The 23,900-nt window shown below is 40.2% G+C and overlaps 1 protein-coding gene across 1 annotated transcript in view; it reads right to left on the bottom strand.

Moving 5' to 3' along the window:
- The window catches only part of TMEM8B (transmembrane protein 8B), a 131,803-nt gene that overhangs the window by 76,033 nt on the left and 31,870 nt on the right, over positions 1-23,900 (bottom strand). The window contains exon 11 of the transcript XR_009532761.1: positions 6,530-6,598. The gene's annotated coding sequence lies outside the window, so the exon portion shown is untranslated. The remainder of the gene's footprint in view (positions 1-6,529; positions 6,599-23,900) is intronic.

Below are 23,900 nucleotides of genomic sequence, written 5' to 3'. Positions count from 1 at the left end.
AGTGGTTGGGAGTCTGCCTGCCGATGCAGGGGACACGGGTTCGTGCCCCGGTCCGGGAAGATCCCACATGCTGCGGAGCGGCGGAGCCTGTGCGTCCGGAGCCTGTGCTCCGCAACGGGAGAGGCCACAACAGTGAGAGGCCCGCGTACTGGGGGGAAAAAAAAAAGTTCTTTATTTTTTTGTTTGTTTTTTACATATTATTTACGTGAAAAGTATTATAAACCTATTACAGTACAGTCCTATATAGCTGATTTGTACTAGCTAACTAGGCTAACTCTGTTGGACTTACAAAAAATTGGACTTACAAATGTGCTCTCGGAACGGAACTCGTTCATGCGTAGGGGACTTACTACTGAATGGAGAACCAAGCTGAGGACGCAGCCCATGGAGTTACCTCATAATGCAGAAAGCCACTCCGTCCCACTGGTGACAGCTGAGTAGCAGAGGTTTGAAGCTCTCAGGAAGATAAAGGCCATGATATCCAGGGCCAGGGGAAGCCTGGTCTCTTCTGGCCCCATGTGATGATGGAAAGGAGAAAGGATAGAGAAGAACGAGGAAAGAAGTATGGAATTTGTGAGGCAGCCCCTGGGGAACTCCCAAAACAAATGAATAGACTGCAGATGGATGGGTCAGAGATGGATAAACTGAGACACTGATGTTATTTGGATGGGAAATATGGGCTATAAAATCTGGGAATTCATGAAAATGTGACCCCATTTGTGCATTCGGGGCAGTTAGTGCTGGGAATGTTCATGTTACAACTGTAAACACACACAGGCAAAGGGCTGAGTTGCTCCCAGTGTCATAACAGTGCTCCCCTCTGATAGGGTTATAGGGGATCAACTTTTATTTTTGGCAACCTATATTTTTAAAATTTCAGCCATAAACATGTTACTTGTAGAATAATGAAAGCAACAAAAGTTATAGCTTTTGAAAAGTATTCAGAAACCGAGCCCACCCAAACAGAATAGTTCTGAATCCTGGCCAAGTGACCCACCTCATTCACCAAAGATGAGGGCAGCCAGACTCCAGAATCATAAACTCGATTGGTGTCAGCTTAAAGATGCCCAAAAGTGGAAGAAGTGTACCAAATTGGCTATCCTCAGGGGTGTGTGGGAGCTCATTAATACAAAGGGAGCTTTTCCCCACCCCAACCCCCCAAATAGCGTGCCCACGGGCTTTTAGATGTGCATATGTAAGTCAACGTAGTAAATTTTCTTGCGTCTCAGTTTCCCCTTATGCACAATGAGGGAAAGATTGGAGACATTGAATCTCAGGTTCTTTCCTCTCTGCCTTTCCAAAGCTCTAACTTTCTGAAATGACTATCTAAAGATACATTAGGGGGACTTCCTTGGTGGTCCAGTGGGTAAGATTCCGCGCTCCCAGTGCAGGGGGCCTGGGTTCGATCCCTGGTTGGGGAACTAGATCCTGTATGCATGCCGCAACGAAGATCCCACGTGCCATAACTAAGACCCAGCGCAGCCTAAATTAATTAATTAATTAATATTTTTAAAAAAGAGGTGGTTCAATTCTTTAAAAAAAATAAAGATACAGTAGCAACCTTTAAAAATTGTGAATCACTATGTTGTACACCTGAAACATATAATATTGTACAAGTATACCTCAACAAAAAATTAAAATTAAAAAAATTTAAAATAAAGTATCAGAAATTTTTAAAAATGGCCCGGGATAAATTGTATTCTGAGACGCAGTTCAGTGTTCAGCCTCTCAAGGCCAGGCCAGGATGCACGAGATACATCACTGACAACATTAAGAAGGGTTTATTTGGCATGTATTTGCATGTAGTACTAGGTTTGGTTTAGATGAAAGAGAACAGTCTAGACCAGCGCTCCCCAACCTTTTGGGCACCAGGGACCGGTTTTGTGGAAGACAGTTTTTCCACGGACGCGGTGTGGGGGTGGATGGTTCAGGTGGTGATGCCAGCAGTGGGGAGCATGGGGAGCGGCACACGCAGCTTCGCTCGCTCACCTGCCCACCACTCAACCTCCTGCTCTGAGGCCTGGTTCCTAACAGGTCATGGACCGGTACTGGTCCACAGCCCGGGGGTTGGGTCTCTCTGGTCTAGATACAGCCCTTTCCCAACTGTATCTTGCAACACACACAGGATGATTATGACCCCAGTCAGTGCTATGGGCCTTTTTGGTTTATAAAGAGCTTTCAGCAACACAGTAAAGTAGATAAAGCAGGTATGAAAATTATTTCCACTTTAGAGGTGAAGAAACCATGGCTCAGAGAGGTTAAGTGTCTTACCCAAGATCACACAGCTTGTAAGGGTCAGAGCAAAGATCCACTTCAGAGCATACACAAAGGGGTAATTGAAGAAGTTTCAATGAAAAGATACTTTGAAGAGCTAGGGGCAGGGCTAAGGGAACTGACAGAGGACTAGGAAGCAACCCTGAGTGTTATGGGTTGAACTGTGTCCCTCAAAGATGATATGTTGGAGCCCTAACCCACAGTACCTCAGAATGTGACCTTATTTGGAAATAGGATCAGGAATTCCCCGGCAGTCCAGGGGTCAGGATTTCTCACTCTCACTGTCGAAGGCCTGGGTTCGATCCCTGGTCAGGGAACTAAAATCCCATAAGCTGAGTGGCACAGCCAAAAAATAAAAATAAAGTAGTGCTTCCTCACTCATACTTTTTTAAAAAAAGAAAGAAAGAAACAGGGTCATGGCAGATATAATTAGCAAAGATGAGATTATCCTGGAGAAGGGTGGGCCATTAACCCAATATGACTGGTGTCTTTATACGAGCAAAAGAGACACAGAGATGAACGCCCTGTGACCAGGGAGGCAGACACTGACGTGCTACACCGTGAGCCGAGGAACACCACGGATCACCAACCAGCCACCAGAAGCGGGAGAGGCAAGATGGATTCTCCTCTACAGGTTTCAGAGGGAGCTCAGCCGTGCTGTCACTTTAATTTTGAACTCCCAGCCTCCAGAACCGTGAGAGAATACATTTCTATTCTTAAAAAACAGAAAAACAATAGTATTACCGAACCAGGTTTGTTTTACCCAACGTGCAGCAAGTGAAAATGCTGAGATGCCGAGATTTGCAGCAACGAGTGGTTTGTTTACAAGGCAGCCAAGCAAGGAGACCAGAGAACAAGTCTCAGATGTGCCTCCCAGAAGGCAAAGGGCTCGGGGTATTTATGGGATAAAGAATAAAGCAGCAGGGTGGTCTTAGGCTTAGGGGGCATGGGGAGCATGGCGAGCGCGGGGAAAGGTGATTGGGAAAAGGTGTGGTCAACATCATTCTGCTCAGGCATAACTAAGCTACAGGTTCTGCACGGTCAAAAATGGAGATGCTTAGCACGATCTAAGGGTGGAGTTTTCAGCCCTCTGACGTCAAAAGGTCACTGAACAGACACCCAGTTGGAGGGTCAGTGGTCCTACCCAGTCTTAACTGGCTCAGCTTGAACTAGACACAGCTGACTTCAAGTTCCTGGAAAACAACTCGGGCAAACATCTTGTTTAGGCAATTTGCTGCCTGGAGAACGTGCAAGTCCTTAAATGACCTTGCTTAGTGAAGGCAGGTGAAATGGATTTGACTGATAAGTGTCCATGCTTTCAGTAGTCCCTCCCCGACCATCCACGAGGAGGATATGTTCTAAGACCCCCAGCAGATGCCTGAAACCATGGATAGTACTGAACCCTATATAGACTATGTTTTCTCCTAAACATTTATAGCTATGATAAAGTTTAATTCATAAATTGGGCACAGTAAGGGATTAACAATAGCTAATAAAATAGAACTATAACAATATACTGTAATAAAAGTTATGTGAATGTGCTCCCTCTCTCTCCCTCTCTCTCTCTCTCTCTCTCTCTCAAAATGTCTTATTGTTCTGCACTCACCCATCTTCTTGTGATGATGGGAGATGACACAATGCCTACATGATGAGATGAAGTGAGATGAATGACGCAGGTATTGTGATGTAGCGTAAGGTTACCACTGACCTGACAATACGTCAGAGGGAGGATCATCTGCTCCCGGTGATTTCTTTTTCTTTCTTCACAATTTCACAGATAGAAAATTCATCCATGTCATAGATCTCAGCAACCTCAGCATACGATTTTTTTCTTTCTTTATCAAGAAGAACTTTCACCTTTTCACTTAAAGGAAGCACTTTATGGTTTCTCTTTGGTACATCTGAATTGCCAGCATCACTACTCTTGCACTTTGAGGCCATTATTAAGTAAAATAAGTGTTACTTAATCACAAGCACTGCCATCCCCTGACATTCAATCTGATAGCCTAGACAGCCACTAAGTGCCTAGTGGTTCAGGGCAGGACGGAGCTGGAGAGTGCAAGATTTCATCATCTTAACTCAGAACAGCATGCAATTTAAAACATATGAATTATTTCTGGAACTTGCCATTTAATATTTTTGGACCTCGGTTGACCACAGGTAACTGAAACTGCAGAAAGGAACACCACAGATTGGGGCAGGGGGGAACTACTGTAATTGTGACACGTAGAATTATACTCATCTATTTAACATCTTTTTTCAAAACTATTTATTTAGTTATTGGCTGCGACGGGTCTTAGTTGCGGCAAGAGGGATCTTTCGTTGTGGCATGTAGGCTTCTCTCTAGTTGTGGCGCAGGGCCTTAGTTGCCCCGTAGTATGTGGGATCTTAGTTCCCCAACCAGGGATCAAACCAGCGTCCCCTGCATTGCAAGATGGATTCTTAACCACTGGACCACCAGGGAAGTCCCTAACTAACATCTATTTAACCAGGCCCTGTGTTTGGTGCTGAGGCTAGGGAGAAGAAAGACACAGTCCTTGTCCTCTGGGAGCTTGTTACCTTGGATGGGAGACAGAAGTATAAGCGATTACCATGTACCTGGTAAATTCTGGAACCTAAGTGTTCTCAAGGCCCCAGAAAAGTGCAAAGGAGAGGGTCATTCATAAGCAATAAACTCCTTTCCCTTTCCTCCCCAAGCTACTATTTTAATAACTGCTACAATACTTACACTTTACAAACTTACCTCACCTAAACCTCACAAAAACTCCATTATCCCCACATTATATATGAGGCTTACAGAGTTAACACACTTGCTGTGGGTCACATAGCTAGGAAGTGGTGGAGCCAGAATCAAGCCCAGGCCTGTCTGACCCCAAAGCCCACCTCAACCTCTGGCAACACTCTGCTAGACTGAGAGATGGAACCCATGAAGGCATGATGTCTCCCTCAGAAACAGAAACCATACCTCTGAGAATCCACAGGAAAGGAAAAGGAGGACATGAGAGGATGATGGAGAGAAAAAAGGAAGAGTCTTTCAAGGACCTTCGCCCTAAAAATTTGAAAAGCTCCTAGTCAGGCTTTTGTAGTGAAATGTTCAAAGACATAATAGGTTCCTGAGTGGCTTTCCAACCTATCCTGAACCAATCAATCAGTCAATCAAAAGGTCTTCTTAAAAGTAGGCAATAATCGGGACTTCCCTGGTGGTACAGTTGTTAAGACTCCACGCTTCCACTGCAGGGGGCACGGGTTCAATCCCACGTGGTGTAGCCAAGGGGAAAAAAAATAGGCAATAATCAAAAAATAAGATGGTTGGATAGATGGATTGATGTGTGATAAAGCAAATGTAGGGAATGGTTAACAACTGTGGACACTAGATTTTAAGTACCTGGCTATTTACTCTACAATTTTTTCAGCCTTTCTACGTGTTCGAAATTTTTCACACACACACAAAAATGTTGGAAGCAGGGGAAATTAAGCAAGAGTTGGGGGGCAGTAGGAGAATAGAGTTTTCTAGTGCTGTCCCATATGGTAGCTACTTAGTCACATGGCTACTGAGCACATAAACTGTGGCTAGTCTGAGTTGAGAGGTTCTATATGTGTAATTTAGATGTCAAAAACTTAGTACACAAAAGAATGGAAAATATCTCATTATTCATTTTTATCTTTTTTACATGTCGAAACGATCATTTTGATATATTGGGTTAAATAAAATACATGCTTGAAATTAATTTCACCTGTTTCTTTTTACATTTTTTATCCTGCTACACATTTAAATTACATACCCAGCTTGAGTTATGTTTCTACTGGACAGAGCCCTCTAGAGCATCCAGTCACCACCAGTCCTGGTCCTTTGTTCACTCACACCTGCTCTGGACCAAGCCCTGTGCTGAATCAAACACACTCACAGCCTCAGAGAGCTGAAGGTCTAGGTCCTGGGGACAAGCCAAGACAGATCTGAAAACATCAGAGAATTTCAGCATCTTAGGAATCTCAGTGAATTCCTTGCTTGTAGGTATCCACTTGGTACCTTTTGGATTAGACCTGGGGATAGAATCTTCCTGGAGAACATTTGGAAATATGTGGGGGTATTTGAGTTTGTCAGGTTGACTGGGGAGAGGGATCAGCACTTCACTTGCAGGAGCCAGGGATGGTAAACATCCCACAATGACAGGGGTAGTCCAGGAAGAATTTTCCTGTCCAAAACACGAGTAGGGGACCTGTTGAGAAACCCAAAAGTAGAGAAAGAATGACACACCTGTTTCTGTCTTCTGGATGAGGACTTTGAGGCCTATTCTCCAACCCAGAGAAGGCAGCACCATTATTTCTGTGGAGGCAAGAACAAGGAACTTCTTGGGGTACTGAATCACATAATCCAATTCATATCTCCTTAAGGGTAGGAAAACAGCTGGGACAGTCAGGGACACCCAAGGGCTTGGCTCCCAGCAGGAAACCTGTCTGGCTATAAAGACTGCCAATGGCAGTGTTCAATTAGCCTAGCCTAATCAGCCTTCTGAGAGCCTGTCTCCAGAGCTCAGGGCACCACCCTCCAGCATCAGGCCCTAAATGCCACAGGAACAGAGCATTTCTGGGAATGGTGCCCAGTGAAAATGAGTCATCCCTTTGGTCCGATCTTAGGGGCTGGAGCTATGGGAGATGGGGAGTGTGGATGGGTATCCCACATACCTCAAGTTGAAGGACATGGAATGTCAACATTCCACAGACCTCAGAAGGCCTTAGTTGAGGAATAGGTAAAGGTGTAAGGGTTCAGAGGGAGAGGGGGAATCAAAGCCACCTTATGAGAGGTTCAGAAATCCCTTCTTAGAAGAAGGTGCAAAAGCCCAGGCAAGAGATGATGGGTGCCTGCACCAAGGCAGTATCAGGGAGAGGAACAGGTGGAACAGATTTAAAGTATATTTTTGAGATGGAATTAAGAGGACATTCTAACTTTTTGATGAGGAGAATTAAGGAGAAGGAGGAGCCAAGTATAACTCCCAGGTATCTGGAATGAGCCACTGAGTGGAAGAACAGGCAAGAATAACTTTTTGAGAAACTTGTCAGTGAAGGGAGGAGAGAGATGAGGCAGCAGCTGGAGGAGGAAATTATGTCAAAGAAGGTTTTATTTTAAAGATACAAGAAGATTAAGCTTTATGTTCTCAGGGGAGTCACAAGGGGAGAGGAGTGACGCATGAAATGAGGTTCCTGAGAAAGAGAGAAGGATTAGGGTCAGGGATAGGGTGGAGTGGGATGTTTTGAGATTGATTCCCTGTCTCAAGGCCTGATGTCATGAGCCCCTGGCAACTAGATACTTGAAGTTATCGCCCTTGGGCTTCATTTCTCTTCCTTCCTGCCCATTTTTAAAAAAATTTTAAAGCTATGTATAGTAATACTATTTACTATAAAAGTCTAAAAAAAGGTTATAGAAAAGTTGAAAGCAAAGGATATAAAAAGATATGTCAATCAAATGCTAAGCAAGGTCTTCCCTGGTGGTGCAGTAGTTAAGAATCCACCTGCCAGTGCAGGGGACAGGGGTTCGAGCCCTGGTCAGGAAAGATCCCACATGCTGCGGAGCAACTAAGCCTGCAAGCCACAACTACTGAGCCCACATGACACAACTACTGAAGCCTGCGTACCTAGAGCCCATGCTCCATAACAAGAGAAGCCACCACAATAAGAAGCCCACACCACAACAAAGAGTAGCCCCCACTCGCCGCAGCTAGAGAATGCCCGCGCACAGCAACGAAGACCCAACACAGCCCAAAATAAAAAATGAATAAATAAATAATATTTTTTTAAATGCTAAGCAAAAGAAAGATGGTATAATAATATTAATAATAGAAAAGTAGGACTTCCCTGGTGGCACAGTGTAAGAATCTGCCTGCCAATGCAGGGGACATGGGTTCAAGCCCTGGTCCAGGAGATCCCATATGCCACGGAGCAACTAAGCCCGTGTGCCACAACTACTGAACCTGCTCTCTAGAGTCTGTTAGCCACAACTACTGAGCCCTCGTGCCAAAACTACTGAATCCCATGCGCCTAGAGCCCGTGCTCTGAAATAAGAGAAGCCACCACAATGAGAAGCCTGTGCACCACAATGAAGAGTAGCCCCCACTTGCCACAACTAGAGAAAGCCCATGCACAGCAACAAAGACCCAACACGGCCATAAATAAATAAATATAAATTTATTTTTTAAATAAATAAATAATAGAAAAGTAAAATTTTAAAGCAAAAAGGATTACTAGAGATAAAGAAGATCTCTATATACACATAAAAGATTATTTTCATCAGAAGGATATACCAATTCTATTCTTATATGTACCTAACAATATAGTCTCAAAATATATAAAGCAAAAATTTATAGAACTGTAAGCAGAATTTGATAAATTCATAATAAAGAGAAAGATTCTAGCACATATCTTTAAGTAAGTGAGAAATGAAGCAGACAAAACAATCCATAAGGATTTAGATTTGAACAAAGTAATTATAAAACTTGATAAAATGGACATATATAGAAACACTGCCCTCAACAGAGAAGACACATTATTTTCAAGCACACAGATAATATTTACTAAAAATGTCCAGAGAGTAGGTCATAAAGCAAATCTCAAAAAATTTTAAATAACATATATCATATACACCACATTTGCTGACTATAATGAAATTAAATTAGAATCAAGCTGAGATCAATTTTAAAAATTAGAAGATTTATCAAAAAACTTCCAGAAATTAAGAAATATACTTCTATAATAACTAGAAATAATAATAGTGAAAATTAGAAATTATTTAGAACCAGACAAAAACAAAAATAGTATATATTAAAACTTGTGGAGTGAAATGAAAAGAGCATTTATATTAGAAAAAAAAGAAAATCTGAAATTTAATGAACTTAAAAAATGAGAAAAAGGAAGGCCAAAGTTAGCAGAAAAAGAAAATAATGAAGATTAGGCAGAAATAAATCAAATAGAGAATAGAAAAACAATAGAAAAAATCAACAAAACCAGGACTTAGCTTTAAAAAATAAGCAAAATTGACAAACCCTCAGCAAAACTAAGAAAAGACTCAAATAAATAAAATCAGAAATGAAAGAGGAGACATTACAAGAGATGACACAGAAATAAAAAGGATTATAAGGGGTTATTGTGAACGATTATACACAACAAATTGAATAACCTAAAAGAAATGGATATATTCCTAGAAACACACAACCTACCAAAATTAGGAAGAAATTAAAAAGCCTGAACAGACCAATAACAAATAAGGAGATTGAATCAGTAACCAAAAACCTCCCAACAAAGAAAGCCCAGGTCCAGTTGGCTTCACAGGTGAATTCTACCAAACACTCAAAGAAGAATTAAAACCAATCCTTCTTAATCTCTTCCAAAAAAAAAAAAAAAAAAAACCCAAACAGAAGAAGAGGGAACACTTAGAGACTCATTTTATAAGGTTAGCATCACCCAGATACCAAAGCCAGACAAAGTCACCACAAGAAAAGAAAACTACAGGCCAATATCTCTGATGAACATAGAAGCAAAAATCATCAATAAAAATACTAGCAAACTGAATTCAACAGCACATGAAAAGAATTATACACCATGACCAAGTCAGATTTATTCCTAGAATGCAAGGATTGTTCAATATATGAAAGCCAATCAGTGTAATACACCATGTCAACAAAATAAAGGACAAAACTACAGGATCATCTCAATTGATGCAGAAAAAGCATTTGACAAAATTCAACGCCCTTTCATGATAAAAAACACTCAACAAAATAGGAACAGAAGGAAACTACTTTAATATAATTATCACATGTGAAAAACCCACAGTAAGCATCATACTCAGTGGTGAAAGACTGAAAGCTTTTCCTCTAAGATCGGTAACAAGGCAAGGATGCTTGCTTTAACCACTTTTATTTAACATGGTACTGAAAGTTCTAGCCAGAGCGATTAGAAGTAAGAAATAGAAAAAAAGAAATAAGAAAATTAAAAAAAGAAATAAATAAATAAGAAAAAGAAATAAAAGACATCCAAACTGAAAAGGAAGAAGTAAAATTATCTCTCTTTGCAGATGATATGATCTTATATGTAGAAAATCCTAAAGACTCCACACACAAAAAAAAGCTGTTTGAATTAATAAATGAACTCAGGAAAGTACCAGGATACAAAGTCAACACACAAAAATCTGTTGCATTTCTATACATGAACAGTGAACAATCTGAAAGGAAATTACAAAAGCAATTCCATTTACAATAGCATCAAAAATAAAATAAAATACTTAGGAATTAACCAAGGAGGTGAAAGACTTGTACAATAAAACTAAAAAACACTGCTGACAGAAACTAAAGAAGACATAAATAAATGGAAACACTTCCCATGTTCATGGATTGGAAGACTTAATAGAGTATAAATGTCGATACTACCCAAAGCAATCTACAGATTCAATGCAATTTGTACCGAAATCCCAATGACTTTTTTTGCAGAAATAGAAAAACTCATCCTAAAATTCATATGGAACCTCAAGGGACCCCGAATAGCCAAAACAATCTTGAAAAAGAACAAAACTGGGGGACTCACACTTCCTGATTTCAAAACTTACTATGAAGTTACAGTGATCAAAACAGTGTGGTATTGGCATTAAGACAGATATATGGACCAATGGAATAGAATAGAGAGCCCTGAAATAAACCCTCACATATATGGTCAAATGATTTTTGACAGGAGTGCCAAGACCGTTCAATGGGGAAAGGATGGCCTTTTCAACAAATGGTACTGGAAAAACTGGATATCCACACGCAAAGAATGAAGTTGGACCCTTACTTAACACCATATATAAAAATTAACTCAAAATGGATCAAGGACCTAAATGTAAGGCCTAAAACAATAAAAATTTTAGGAGAAAACATAGGACAAAATCTTCAGGACATTGAATTTGGCAATGATTTCTTACATATGACCCCAAGGGCACAGATAACAAAAGAAAAATAGACAAATTAGACTCCATAAAAAGTTTTAACTTTTGTGCATCAAAAGACACTATCCATGTAAAAAGGCAACCCACAGAATGTGATAAAATATTTGCAAATTATATATATGATAAGGGATTAATATCCAGAATATACAGAGAACTTCTAAAACTCAACAACAAACCCACAATCTGATCCAAAAACAGACGAAGTACTTGAATAGACATTTCTCCAAAGAAGATACACAAATGGCCAATAAGCACATAAAAAGATGCTCAATATTACTAATCATTAGGGAAATGCAAGTCCAAACTACAATGAGATACCACCTCGCACACATTAGGATGGCTACTATCAAAAAAAAAAAGAAGTGTTGGTGAGGATGTAGAAAATTAGAACCTTTGTGCACTATTGGTGGGTATATAAAAAGGTACAGCCACTGTGGAAAATAGCGTAATTAAAAAAAAAATTTAAAAGAATTACCATACAATCTAGCATTCCATTTCTAGGGTATAACCCCCAAAAATGAAAGCAAGGTCTCAAAGAGATATCTGTACACCATGTTCATAGCAGCAGTATTCACAACAGCTAAAACGTGGAAACAACCCAAGAGTCCATTAAGCAAAGAATGGATACATAAAATGTGGTACATACATACAATGGAAGATTATTCAGCCTTAATAAGGAAATTCTACATTATGTTACAGCATGGATGAACCTTGAGGGCATTATGCTAAGTGAAATAAGCCAGTCACAAAAAGACAAATACCATATAATTCCACATGGTAGGTTCATCTTCTTATTTAAGATTCCCTATTGGTCTGTCTGTGGATTCAGTTTCCATTTACCATCTCCAGGAATCATGATGTAGGGGCTGGAGGTGTTACTGAGAGGATATCGTCTGGGATTGGTGGCTCCCCCATCCCTCCAGGAACTTCTCTTAGTCTCCCGTCCAAGAATTAACAATTACTGACTCAGTCTGAAGGCAACTATCTCTGATGCCCACTACCTGGACCTGCCCACTTGCTGCTAATTAGAGTCCCTACCAGTCATCTGGATGCTGGTCTCAGGCCCTTCCTCCTGCTCCTTGTAACTGTTGCCTCTGAGCTGAGCTTGCCCCCCAGACCACTCCCTTTATTGCAGTAATCCCTTTCTTACTTTGTTTAGCTGTGGTTTCCTCTAGCAATCTAACCTCATTTGCTTACCATTTTTCAGAAGTTCCTCCACATTTCTGGTCTGCTGGTGGCACTCTTGATAGGGATAGAGTAGGATACTTAGTCAGGTTAGAAAGCCCACTAGGGGACTTCCCTGATGGCTCAGTGGTTAAGAATCTGCCTGCCAATTCAGGGGACATGGGTTCGATCCCTGGTCCGGGAAGATCTAAGCCTGTGCGCCACAACTACTGAGCCTGTGTGCCACAACTACTGAAGCCCGTGTGCCTAGAGCCCGTGCTCCACAACAAGAGAAGCCACCGCAATGAGAAGCCCGTGCACCGCAATGAAGAGTAGCCCCCGCTCACCACAACTAGAGAAAGCCTGCGCACAGCAATGAAGACGCAACGTAGCCAAAAAATAAATTAAGAAAAAAAGAAAAGAAAAGAAATCCCACTAATTAAAGACAGGAAGAGAATTTTAGGGAGTTTGGGAGACTGTTGTAAGCTAATGACCACTCAAGAAAAAACATCCAGTAACCTAGCAACAATCTACACTACCTTGAAAGAAGACCAGGTGCATACAAGCGCCAGACACACTCAAGCCACAAACCCTGACAGTTAAAACACAAGACAATAGGGAATTCCCTGGCAGTCCAGTGGTTAGGGCTCCACGCTTCCACTCCAGGGGGCACAGGTTCAATATCTGGTCAGGGAACTAAGATTCCGCATGCCATGGGGGTGGGGGGTGGGAGATGACTGGGGGGACCACAAGACCGTAGATATGGGGTCTGAATCTTGTTACAAGAAGTCAGGGAGTTAATAGTCCTTGAAGAGTAGCATTTCTACATGTAGTCAAGACAGAAATATAGGTGAAAGGGGACATTATACTGAAACCTGAGATGAATTATCATATTTTAGTATATGTTACCACCCTTTTACTAATACACATATGATTTAAATAGTGCCCTGATAGTCCCGGTTTAACCAGTATAGGACAAAGGAGGAACTAACGATGTAAGCCTTGACATTTGCCCAAAAATAAGAAAGAAGGTGGTCTTCTCCCCCTTCCCACTTTTCCTTTGTTTATAAAAATAAAGCCCTCTCAGTCCTCAGGGCAAAGTCTTCTCGCCTACCCGCTTGCATTTCTCAAAAGCATCCTATGTTAATAAACTCATTCTTTGCCTGCCACTTTGCCTCTGGCGGAATTCTTTCTCCACTGAGATAAAAAGACCTGAGCTTCAGTAAGTCCTGACATCAGGTGAGAGGTTTCAATTAAAAGACAGCGGGGGCCTCCCTGTTGGCGCAGTGGTTGAGAGTCCGCCTGCCGATGCAGGGGATACGGGTTCGTGCCCCGGTCTGGGAGGATCCCATATGCCGCGGAGCGGCTGGGCCCGTGAGCCGTGGCCGCTGGGCCTGTGCGTCCGGAGCCTGTGCTCCGCAACGGGAGAGGCCACAACAGTGAGAGGCCCGCATACCGCAAAAAGAAAAAAAAAAAAAAAGACAGCGGGTTTGAGTCCCCTCCTAAGTCAGGGATTGTGGGTTCAAGCCCCAATCTGAGGCGTGGGTGGTTTCAAGTCCAAGCCCATGGGTTTGAGTCCCAGTCTGAGTTTTGGCTGGCTTCAAGTCCCACCCAAGAGGGAGTGTGGTTTCACCTTCACTGATTTTTCACCGCTGTTAAGAATTTATTTTCATTTAAACATACACAAGTTCTATTTTCGACAGCTCTCAGTGAGATCTCTAAACAACTTCTGTGCTCCAAACTAGGCTGGCGCCAAAGACTCAAGAGCTTACTTTCCGGACCAAAGTTGGGACATAGTTTTCTGATTTGTAAGTCTGTTGATATGAAAAGCCATCCAGATTCATAAAAATGAAATTGTATTTGAGGGTTTACCCTCATCGAAAATGACATAAAGATAAATATAAAGCTTAGAGAAAGGACATGTCAGTGAACAGACTGCTGGATTCTGAGAGAATATAGACTGTTTTAATACACATTTGGTCTCTTCTCTCAGGGTCTCTGAGCAATAAGAAACTAGTAGAGCCCAAGGTGGCAGGATGGAGAGTCACATAGCTGGGGCACACACATTTTATGTCTACCAGATTCCTAGATCTATCATCCTGCTGCCATAGGGATCTGCCTAGGCCTGAGCCCTGGAATTCAGGGCCTCACAGCTATTTCAACACCCATCCCCAAAAGTCCTGAAGAATGGCCTAGTGCCCACCAGGTGGAGCCCAGGAGCTGGAACCCTTCAGCTCACCCCAAATCAATCCTGCACCAACAAGAATGAAACACCATGAGGAAGAAGGGTTTATCCCAGAAATACAAAGAGAGTTCAACATGGGAAATATATCGATGAAAAGCACTTAATTAACATGTTAGGAGAGAGCTATGTGATCAGGACATAGTAAAAGACCTGGATTAATGGAAAGACAATGTTTCTGAATGGGAAAACTTGATTTTACAAAAATGTCAATTCTGCCCCCAAATTAGTCGATAAATTAAAGGCAAAATCTCAGAAGAATTTTTATGAAATTTGACAAGCTGATTGCAAATTTTTTCTGGAAAAGAAAATTTGCAATAGCCAAGATGGGCTTCCTTGGTGGCCCAGTGGTTAAGAATCCGCCTGCCAATGCAGGGGACACAGGTTTAAGCCCTGGTCCAGGAAGATCCCACATGCCGTGGAGCAACAAAGCCCGTGTGCCTAGAGCTCGTGCTTCACAACTACTGAAGCCCGTGTGCCTAGAGCTCGTGCTCCGCAACAAGAGAAGCCACCACACCACAATGAGAAGCCCGTGCACCACAACGAAGAGTAGCCCCCACTCACCGCAACTAGAGAAAGCCTGCGGACAGCAATGAAGACCCAACGCAGCCAAAAATAAATAAATAGATAAATAAATAAAAGAATAGCCAAGATATTACTGAAAAGGCTAGTAAGAGGGAATTTGTCCTAGTGGATATCAATACACTCTACAGATCTACAGTAACCAAATAAAATAGTGTGTATGAGGACAGTAAAAGACAATAAAAATTTCTTTAGAACATAACAGTAAGTCTAGAAAGAGACTCATAAATGTATGAGAAATTAGTATTGATAAAGATGGTATTTTTAAATACTGAGAAAAGGGTTACCTTTACAATAAATTCTGTTGAGGCAAGTAAATAAACTTACCCTATCTTGCTAATAAATAAATAGATAAATAAATAAATAAATCCAGATAAAATAAGAGTGAAATTAAAAAACAAAACTTTTAAAAAGTACTAGAATAAAGTACAGAAAGGAAAATATATTTAAAACTTTGGAGAAATGAAGGAGAGAGAAATTTAATTACCCCAAATCATTAAACTTCTATGTAACAAAAGGCACCCTAAACAAACTTCTATGTAACAAAAAGGCACCTTTTTGTAAAAGGCCAAATGACAGGAAATATTTGCCACACATATAATAGGCAAAGGAATATCATAGAGAATATATAAGGGACTCTTAGAAAATCAGTATTCTTCAAAATTAGAAGACTGGGCATAAAGTATCAAGACAATTAACAAAAGGAAAAAAATTAACAGCAAAAATTGAAGCATGAAATCATACCTAACCTTATTGGTAATCAGATAAAGGCAAAATAAAACAATATGGTATCCATTTTCATCCATCATAACAGAAAATATAAAAGGCTGATAACACACAGCATCTGTCAGGGTATTGAGAAATTAGTACTGTTGCACACTTGGAAATTTAAATTAAGACAGCATTTCTTCCAAAAATGGGCAGAAGACCTAAATAGACATTTCTCCAAAGAAGATATACAGATTGCCAACAAACACATGAAAGAATGCTCAACATCATTAACCAGTAGAGAAATGCAAATCAAAACTACAATGAGATATCATCTCACACCGGTCAGAATGGTCATCATCAAAAAAATCTACAAACAATAAATGCTGGAGAGGGTGTGGAGAAAAGGGAACCCTCTTGCACTTTTGGTGGTAATGTAAGTTTATACAGCCACTATGGAGAACAGTATGGAGGTTCCTTAAAAAACTAAAAATAGAATTACCTTATGACCCAGCAATCCCACTCCTGGGCATATACCCTGAGAAAAACATAATTCAGAAAGAGACATGTACCACAGTGTTCATTGCAGCTCTATTTACAATAGCCAGGACATGGAAGCAACCTGAGTGTCCATCAACAGATGAATGGATAAACAAGATGTGGCACGTATATACAATGGAATATTACTCAGCCATAAAAAGAAACGAAATCGAGTTATTTGTAGTGAGGTGGATGGACATAGAGTCTGCCATACAGAGTGAAGTCAGAAAGAGAAAAAGAAATATCGTATGCTAACACATATATATGGAATCTAAAAAACAAAAAGGTCATGAAGAACCTAGGGGCAAGACGGGAATAAAGACACAGACCTACTAGAGAATGGACTTGAGGATACAGGGAGGGGGAAGGGTAAGCTGGGACAAAGTGAGAGAGTGGCATGGACATATATACACTACCAAACGTAAAACAGATAGCTAGTGGGAAGCAGCCATATAGCACAGGGAGATCAGCTCAGCTCAGTGCTTTGTGACCACCGGGGGTGGGATAGGGAGGGTGGGAGGGAGGGAGATGCAAGAGGGAAGAGATATGGGGATATATGTATATGTATAGCTGATTCACTTTGTTATAAAGCAGAAACTAACACACCACTGTAAAACAATTATACTCCAATAAAGATGTTAAAAAAAAAAAAAGACAGCACTTCTGAGGGCAATTTGGTTGCATCTTTCAAAAATTTAAGTAATTACACTTTTGATCCAATAATTAATTCCCTATCAAGACAGCTATCCTAGAGAAATATCTGTGTGTGTATCAAAGAGCTGCATAAAATCATATTCTTTGCAGATTGTTTGCATGGCGAAAGAAAAACACATTAGAATATAACCTAAATGTTTAAAACAGGAAATGGCCAAATAAGCTTTAGTATATTTATACAGTAGACTATTAAGTACCATCTTAAAAGAAACAAGTATATTGAAAGGTCTACACTGTAAACGTCTATATTGTAATTTATTTAAAAGCAAGCTTCACACATTAAGGAAAGACAGAATTTTTTTAAAGACCCAAATAGAACTTTTAAAGATGAAAAATACAATTTCTGAGATTAAAAAATACATTGGATGACTAAGTGCAACAGGTACCCTTGATTGGCCCCAGAAAGAGAAAAATGACATTAGTGGGAAAACTGGTGAAATTTGAATAAAGCCTTAGTTTAATTAATAGTGTTGTAAAAATACTAATTTCTTAGTTTTCATAGATGCACTACATTTATATAAGGTGTTTACATTAGAGAAAGCTTGGTGAAGGGTATACAGGAAATCTATGTACTATCTTGGAATTCTCCTGCCAACCTAAAACATTTTAAAGGTTTTTTTTTAAAACAAAAATACATTGGATGGGATTAATGGCAGACCAGAGCTTGCAGAAGAAAATATTGGTAAACTTGATGAGAGAGCAATAGAAACTATCTAGAATGAAACATAGAGGGGAAAAAACTGAAAAAGAAAAGAAAGAACTGGGAATTCCCTGGTGGTCCAGTGGTTAAGACTCCACGATCTCACTGCCGAAGGCTAGGGTTCAGTCCCTGGTTGGGGAACTAAGATCCCACAAGCTGTGTGGTGCGACCGAAAAAAAAAAAAAAAAAAAGAAAAAGAAAAGAAAGAGCAGAGCATCAGTGAGCTTTGGGAAAACTTCAAGTGCCCTAATATAAGTACAATTGGAATCCCAAGGAAAGGAATGGTGGACAGAAAAAATAATGCGAGAAAACAATGGTTGAAAATTTTTCAAATATGATGAAAACTACAAATCCACAGATCCAAAAATCTCAACAAGCCTCAAGGAGAAGAAACATGAAAACAACTACACCAAGGCATATCATAATCAAATTGCTTAAAACCAATGATAAAGAAAAATATTAAAAGCAGCCAAAGAAAAAGACATACTATGCAGAGGAACAAACATAAGAATGGAGGTAGATTTCTTGTTAGAAATAATGCAAGCCAGACAGTAGTGAAACATCTTTAAAATACGGAGGAGGGTGGGGGGAATACTGTCAGAATCATATACTAAGTGAGACTACCTCTCAAAAATGAAGGCAAAATAAAAATGTTTTCAGACATACAGAAGCTGAGAGACTTTATCACCAGTAGACCATATCTACAAGAATGTTAAAAGAATTCCTTCAGGTAAAAGAAAAGTGATTACCAGAAAGAAATCTAGATCTACACAAAGCAATTAAGAGTCCTGGAAGTGTAAAATATGTGAATAATTATAAAAGAATTTCTCCTCTAAATTTTAAACTTCTTTTAAAAATAGTTCACTATTTGAAGCAAAAGTAATAAGGTATTACAGGATATATAACATAAGTGGAATGAAAATATAGGACAACAATAGCTCAAAGCCCAAGAGGGGGGAAATAAAAGTGTACTGTTAAAAGGTTTATACTCTGTTGGTGAAGAGGTACAATATTAATGAAAGGTAAACTGATAGGTTATACTTAAAGCAACCACTAAAAATAAATAACTAGTATGCCAATACAGGTGATAAAATGAAATCATAATGAATACTCAATTAATCCAAAAGAATACAGAACAAAATTAAAAATGGAAAAAAATAACAGGTGGGGCAATAGAAAATAAACAGCAAGATGGAAGATTAAACCCAACCATATTCATAGTCATTTTATTTTTTTTTAACTGGAGTATAGTTGTTTTGCAATGTTGTGTTAGTGTCTACTGTACAGTGGAGTTCCCTGTGCTATACAGCAGGTTCTCATTAGTTATCTATTTTATACATATTAGTGTATGTACGTCAATCCCAATCTCCCAATTCATCCCAACCCCGCTTTTCCTCCTTGGTATCCATGCGTTTGTTCTCTACATCTTCCACAGTCATTTTAAATGTAAATGGTGTAAACGTCCCAATTAAAAGGCAGAGGTTGTCAGATTAAATTTTTAAAGACCCAAATCTATAGTAATAGCATATGAAGTAGATTTTAAAGAATATTAACAGTGATAAAGAGGATCATTAGAAAATGCCAAAGGGGTCAATTCATCAAGAAGCTGTAACAATAGTACAAGTTCCTGTATCTAATGACAGCGCTTCAAACTACATGAAGCAAAAACTGACAGAAGAGAAGAAATAGACAAATCTCTAACTGCAGCCATAGATTTCATCACCTCTCCGTCAATAATTGAAAAAACAAGAGAAAATGAGTAAAAATACAGAAGATCTGAACAACACTCTCAATAAAATTGACATAACTGATATTTATAGAACACTTCACCCGATAACAGCAGGATACACATTTTTTCAAAATGCATAGAAAACATTTATCTTGGGGCAGGCAGGCCACCAGTATTTCTCATCCCCTCCAGCTCTGAGTCACAGAGGCTAAATTTATGGTCAGTGCAGCTGAGAAATTGGGGGCTCCCTTCCTCCCCTGAGTCTCCACTCATAGGGTGGAGGCTCTACCCCAGATGCAGCAGCCAGAGAATACTTGCTCCAATCTCACCCACCCCAGCTTTCAGGGCACTGGGAGAGACAAGTTGAGAAGACCAGAGGCTACTACCCCTCACCCAGCAGTGGCTCAGAGACTTAGTTCAGGGGAAGAGGCAGTCTATAAGAAGAGAAAATTTCAAAGCTCTCCCTCAACGGAACTGACTCTATTTGAAACAGTGAGGACAAGTTAATCCTAAACGTGCTCTTGAAAACAGTGGACAATAATGCAAAGACAAATAACCCAATTTTAAAATGAGCAAAGGATCTGAATAACCATTTCTCCAAAAAAGATATATAAATGGCCAATAAGCACACGAAAAATGCTCAGTATCACTTGTCATCAAGAAAATGTTGGGGCTTCCCTGGTGGCGCAGTGGTTGGGAGTCCACCTGCCAATGCAGGGGACACGGGTTCGTGCCCCGGTCGGGGAAGATCCCACATGCCGCAGAGCGGCTGGACCCGTGAGCCATGGCCGCTGAGCCTGCGCGTCCGGAGCCTGTGCTCCACAACGGGAGAGGCCACAACAGTGAGAGGCCCATGTACCGCAAAAAAAAAAAAAAAAAAAAAAAAAAAAATGCAAACCACCATGAGATCACATCCACTAGGATGGCTATAATCAAAAAGGCAGATAATAACAAGTGTTGGTTAGGTTTCGGAGAAATTGGAACCCTCATACATTGCTGATGGAATATGAAATGGTGCAGCCATTTTGGAAAACAGTCTGGTAATTCCTCAAAAGGCTAAGCATAGAGTTATCATATGACCCAGCAGTTCCACTCTTAGGTATGTACCCAAGGGAAATGAAAACATATGTCCCCACAAAAACTTGTACATGAACGTTCATAGCAGTATTATCCATAACAGTCAAAAAGTGGAAACTCAGGGGCTTCCCTGGGGGCGCAGTGGTTGAGAATCTGCCTGCCAGTGCAGAGGACACGGGTTCGAGCCCTGGTCTGGGAGGATCCCACATGCCGCGGAGCAACTAGGCCCGTGAGCCACAATTACGGAGCCTGCATGTCTGGAGCCTGTGCTCCGCAACAAGAGAGGCCGCGACAGTGAGGCCCGCGCACCGCGATGAAGAGTGGCCCCCGCTTGCCACAACTGGAGAAAGCCCTCGCACAGAAACGAAGACCCACCACAGCCAAAAATAAATAAAATAAATAAAGAATTATTCTAAAAAAAAAAAAAAAAGTGGAAACTCAAATGTCCATCAAATGATGAATGCATAAATTAAAATATCCATTGCCATAGACCATGTTTGTGTCCCCCAAATATTCATATGTTGAAACCCTAACCCCTAATGTGATATTAGGAGGTGGGGTCTTTGGGAGATGATTAAGTCATAAGGGTTGAGCCCTCATGAATGGGATTAGTGCTCTTATAAAATAGACCCCAGAAATGTAAACTGGTGCAGCCACTATGGAAAACAGTTTCCTCAAACAACTTAAAACAGAGCTGCCATATGATCCTGCAATCCCACTGCTGGGCACATATCTGGAAAAAACCATAATTCAAAAAGATCCCAATGTTCATTGCAGCACAATTTACAATAGCCAAGATATGGAAATAACCCAAATGTCCACAGACAGATGAATGGATAAAGAAGATATGGTACATATATGTAATGGAATACTACTCAGCCATAAAAAAGAATGAAATAATGCCATTTGCAGCAACATGGATGGACCTAGGGATTATCATACTAAGAGAAGTAAGCCAGAAAAACAAATACCATATATCACTTATATGTGGAATCTAAAATATGACACAAATGAACTTATCTTCAAAACAGAAACAGACTCACAGACATAGGGAACAGACTTGTGATTGCAAAGAGAGGGAGCGGTAGGGATGGAGTGGGAGCTTGGGATTAGCAGATGCAAACTATTATATATATGTATAACTGAATCACTTTGCTGTACACCAGACACTAACACAACTTTGCTATACAGTAGAAATTAACACATTGTAAATCAACTATACTTCAATCAAATAAATTTTTTAAAAAAGAACACCAAGAAAATAAGAGAATGCCAAAAAATAAAATTTAACTTAATTTAAATTAAATTAAATTAAATAGACCCCAGAGAGCTCCCTCACCCCTTCTGTCATGTGAGGACACAGCTAGAACACGGTAGTCCAAGAACCAGGAAGTGGGCTCTCACCAGACACCAAATCTACCTGAGCCTTGATTTTAAACTTCCCAGCCTCTAAAACTATGAAAAATAAATTTATGTTCTTTATTAAGCTGCCCAGTCTATGGTATTCTGTTACAGCAGCCCAAATGGAAAAAGACATACATACCGTGGAATTTTATCTAGCAATTAAGAGAAATTCAGTACTGATACATGCTACAATATAGGTCAACCTTAAAAACATGCTATGTGAAAGAAACCAGTCACGAAGGGACACATATCATATGATTCCATTTATATAAAATGACCAGAATAGAATTATAGAGAGAGAAAGTAGATTAGTGGTTGCCTAGGGCCAGAGGAAGCTTGAGGGGAAACGGAGAGTCACTGTTAACGGGTACAGAGTTTCTCTTGGAAGTGATAAAAATGTGCTAAAACTGATTGTGATGATGGTTGCACAACTCTGTAAACATAATAAAAACTATTGAATTGTACACTTTAAATGGGGAAACGGTATGACATTTGAATTATAGCTCAATAAAGATGTTATTTTAGAAAAGAGCTATTGATACACACAACATGAATGACCCTCAAGATAATTACACTGAGTAAAGGAAGCCGTATTTTTTTAAAGGAAGCCATATTTTAAAAGAGTACATTCTGTATAATCCCATGTATGTAAAATGCTAGAAAATGCAAGTGATCTATATTTACAGAAAGCAGGTCAGTGATGGCCTGCTTGGGGGAGGGAGGAATGGATTACCAAGGGGCGTGAGGAAACTTTGCTAATGACAGATAAACTCACAATCTTGTTTGTGGTGATGGTTTCATGACTGTATACATATGTTAAAATTTATCAAATTATATGATTTAAATGTGTGCCGTTGTATATCACTTACCTTCAGTAAGACTGCAACAGAAGAGCCTGCTAAAAAGCCAACCTTACACATGATCACAAAATCTATTTCTATGTGTAGATATGCAGGTATGAAAGACCAGAAAAGTACCTGATAGACATACATAAAACTAATAACACTGGTCACCTTTGGGGAGTGGGGAGGAGGGGACATGAAAACGGAGTGTCACTTTAACACTATATACTTCTGCATTCTTTGTATTTTTTACGAGAATGTTCTATATGTACAATTTGTACAAATAAATAAAAAGCTAATAAAATTAATTTTAATTTTAAAATAGTTAAAAATCCAACAGCAATGACAATACCCAGTTTCAAAATAAAAATTACCCTATTTGATAAAGATGTCCTTAAGCCCGCAGAGGCGTGGAGTCAGAAAACTAGAAGGAACCTCAAGGAGAATCCACCACGATGACTGTTTTGAGGGTTGGGAAAAGGGGTGGGTGGAGGTGAGAGGCACCCGATCACTAACTGACCCGGGATGACCTGTTTTGCATTGACTGAGGGACAAACGATTCAAGTGCAGACAAATCCAGGGCCATGTCTCTGCCTCATTAGGTGACCTGAGCCAGCTGCTTCACTCTAGGGCAGTTTTCCTGTCCATAGAGTGAGGGCTGGTCGGGATGGCCTGTGAGGACGCCCCTGCTCTGCTCTTCCGTAATTCTCTCTCCCTCCAGTTCCCTCTCCTGTTACACTCTTTCCAGATTTTGCATTTTCTTAAGATCCCTATGAGAGTTGAGCCAAAACCTCTAACCCTCCTGGAAAGCAACCCTGCCTATCATTTGTTCACTCACTCATTCCTTTCTCTTTAAATGTATTCACCGAGAATTGCTTATGCATTGCTTTAATTGTGCATCCATCCATTCATTCATTTATTGATCCTGTAAACATTCTCGGCCTGCGCTGGCTGGGGAA

This window comes from Mesoplodon densirostris, chromosome 6 (genome assembly GCF_025265405.1).
Source record: "Mesoplodon densirostris isolate mMesDen1 chromosome 6, mMesDen1 primary haplotype, whole genome shotgun sequence".
In the NCBI taxonomy this organism is placed as follows: Eukaryota; Metazoa; Chordata; class Mammalia; order Artiodactyla; family Ziphiidae; genus Mesoplodon; species Mesoplodon densirostris.
Note: the sequence above shows the minus strand (reverse complement) of the source record. Positions and strands in the feature narration are given on the sequence as shown.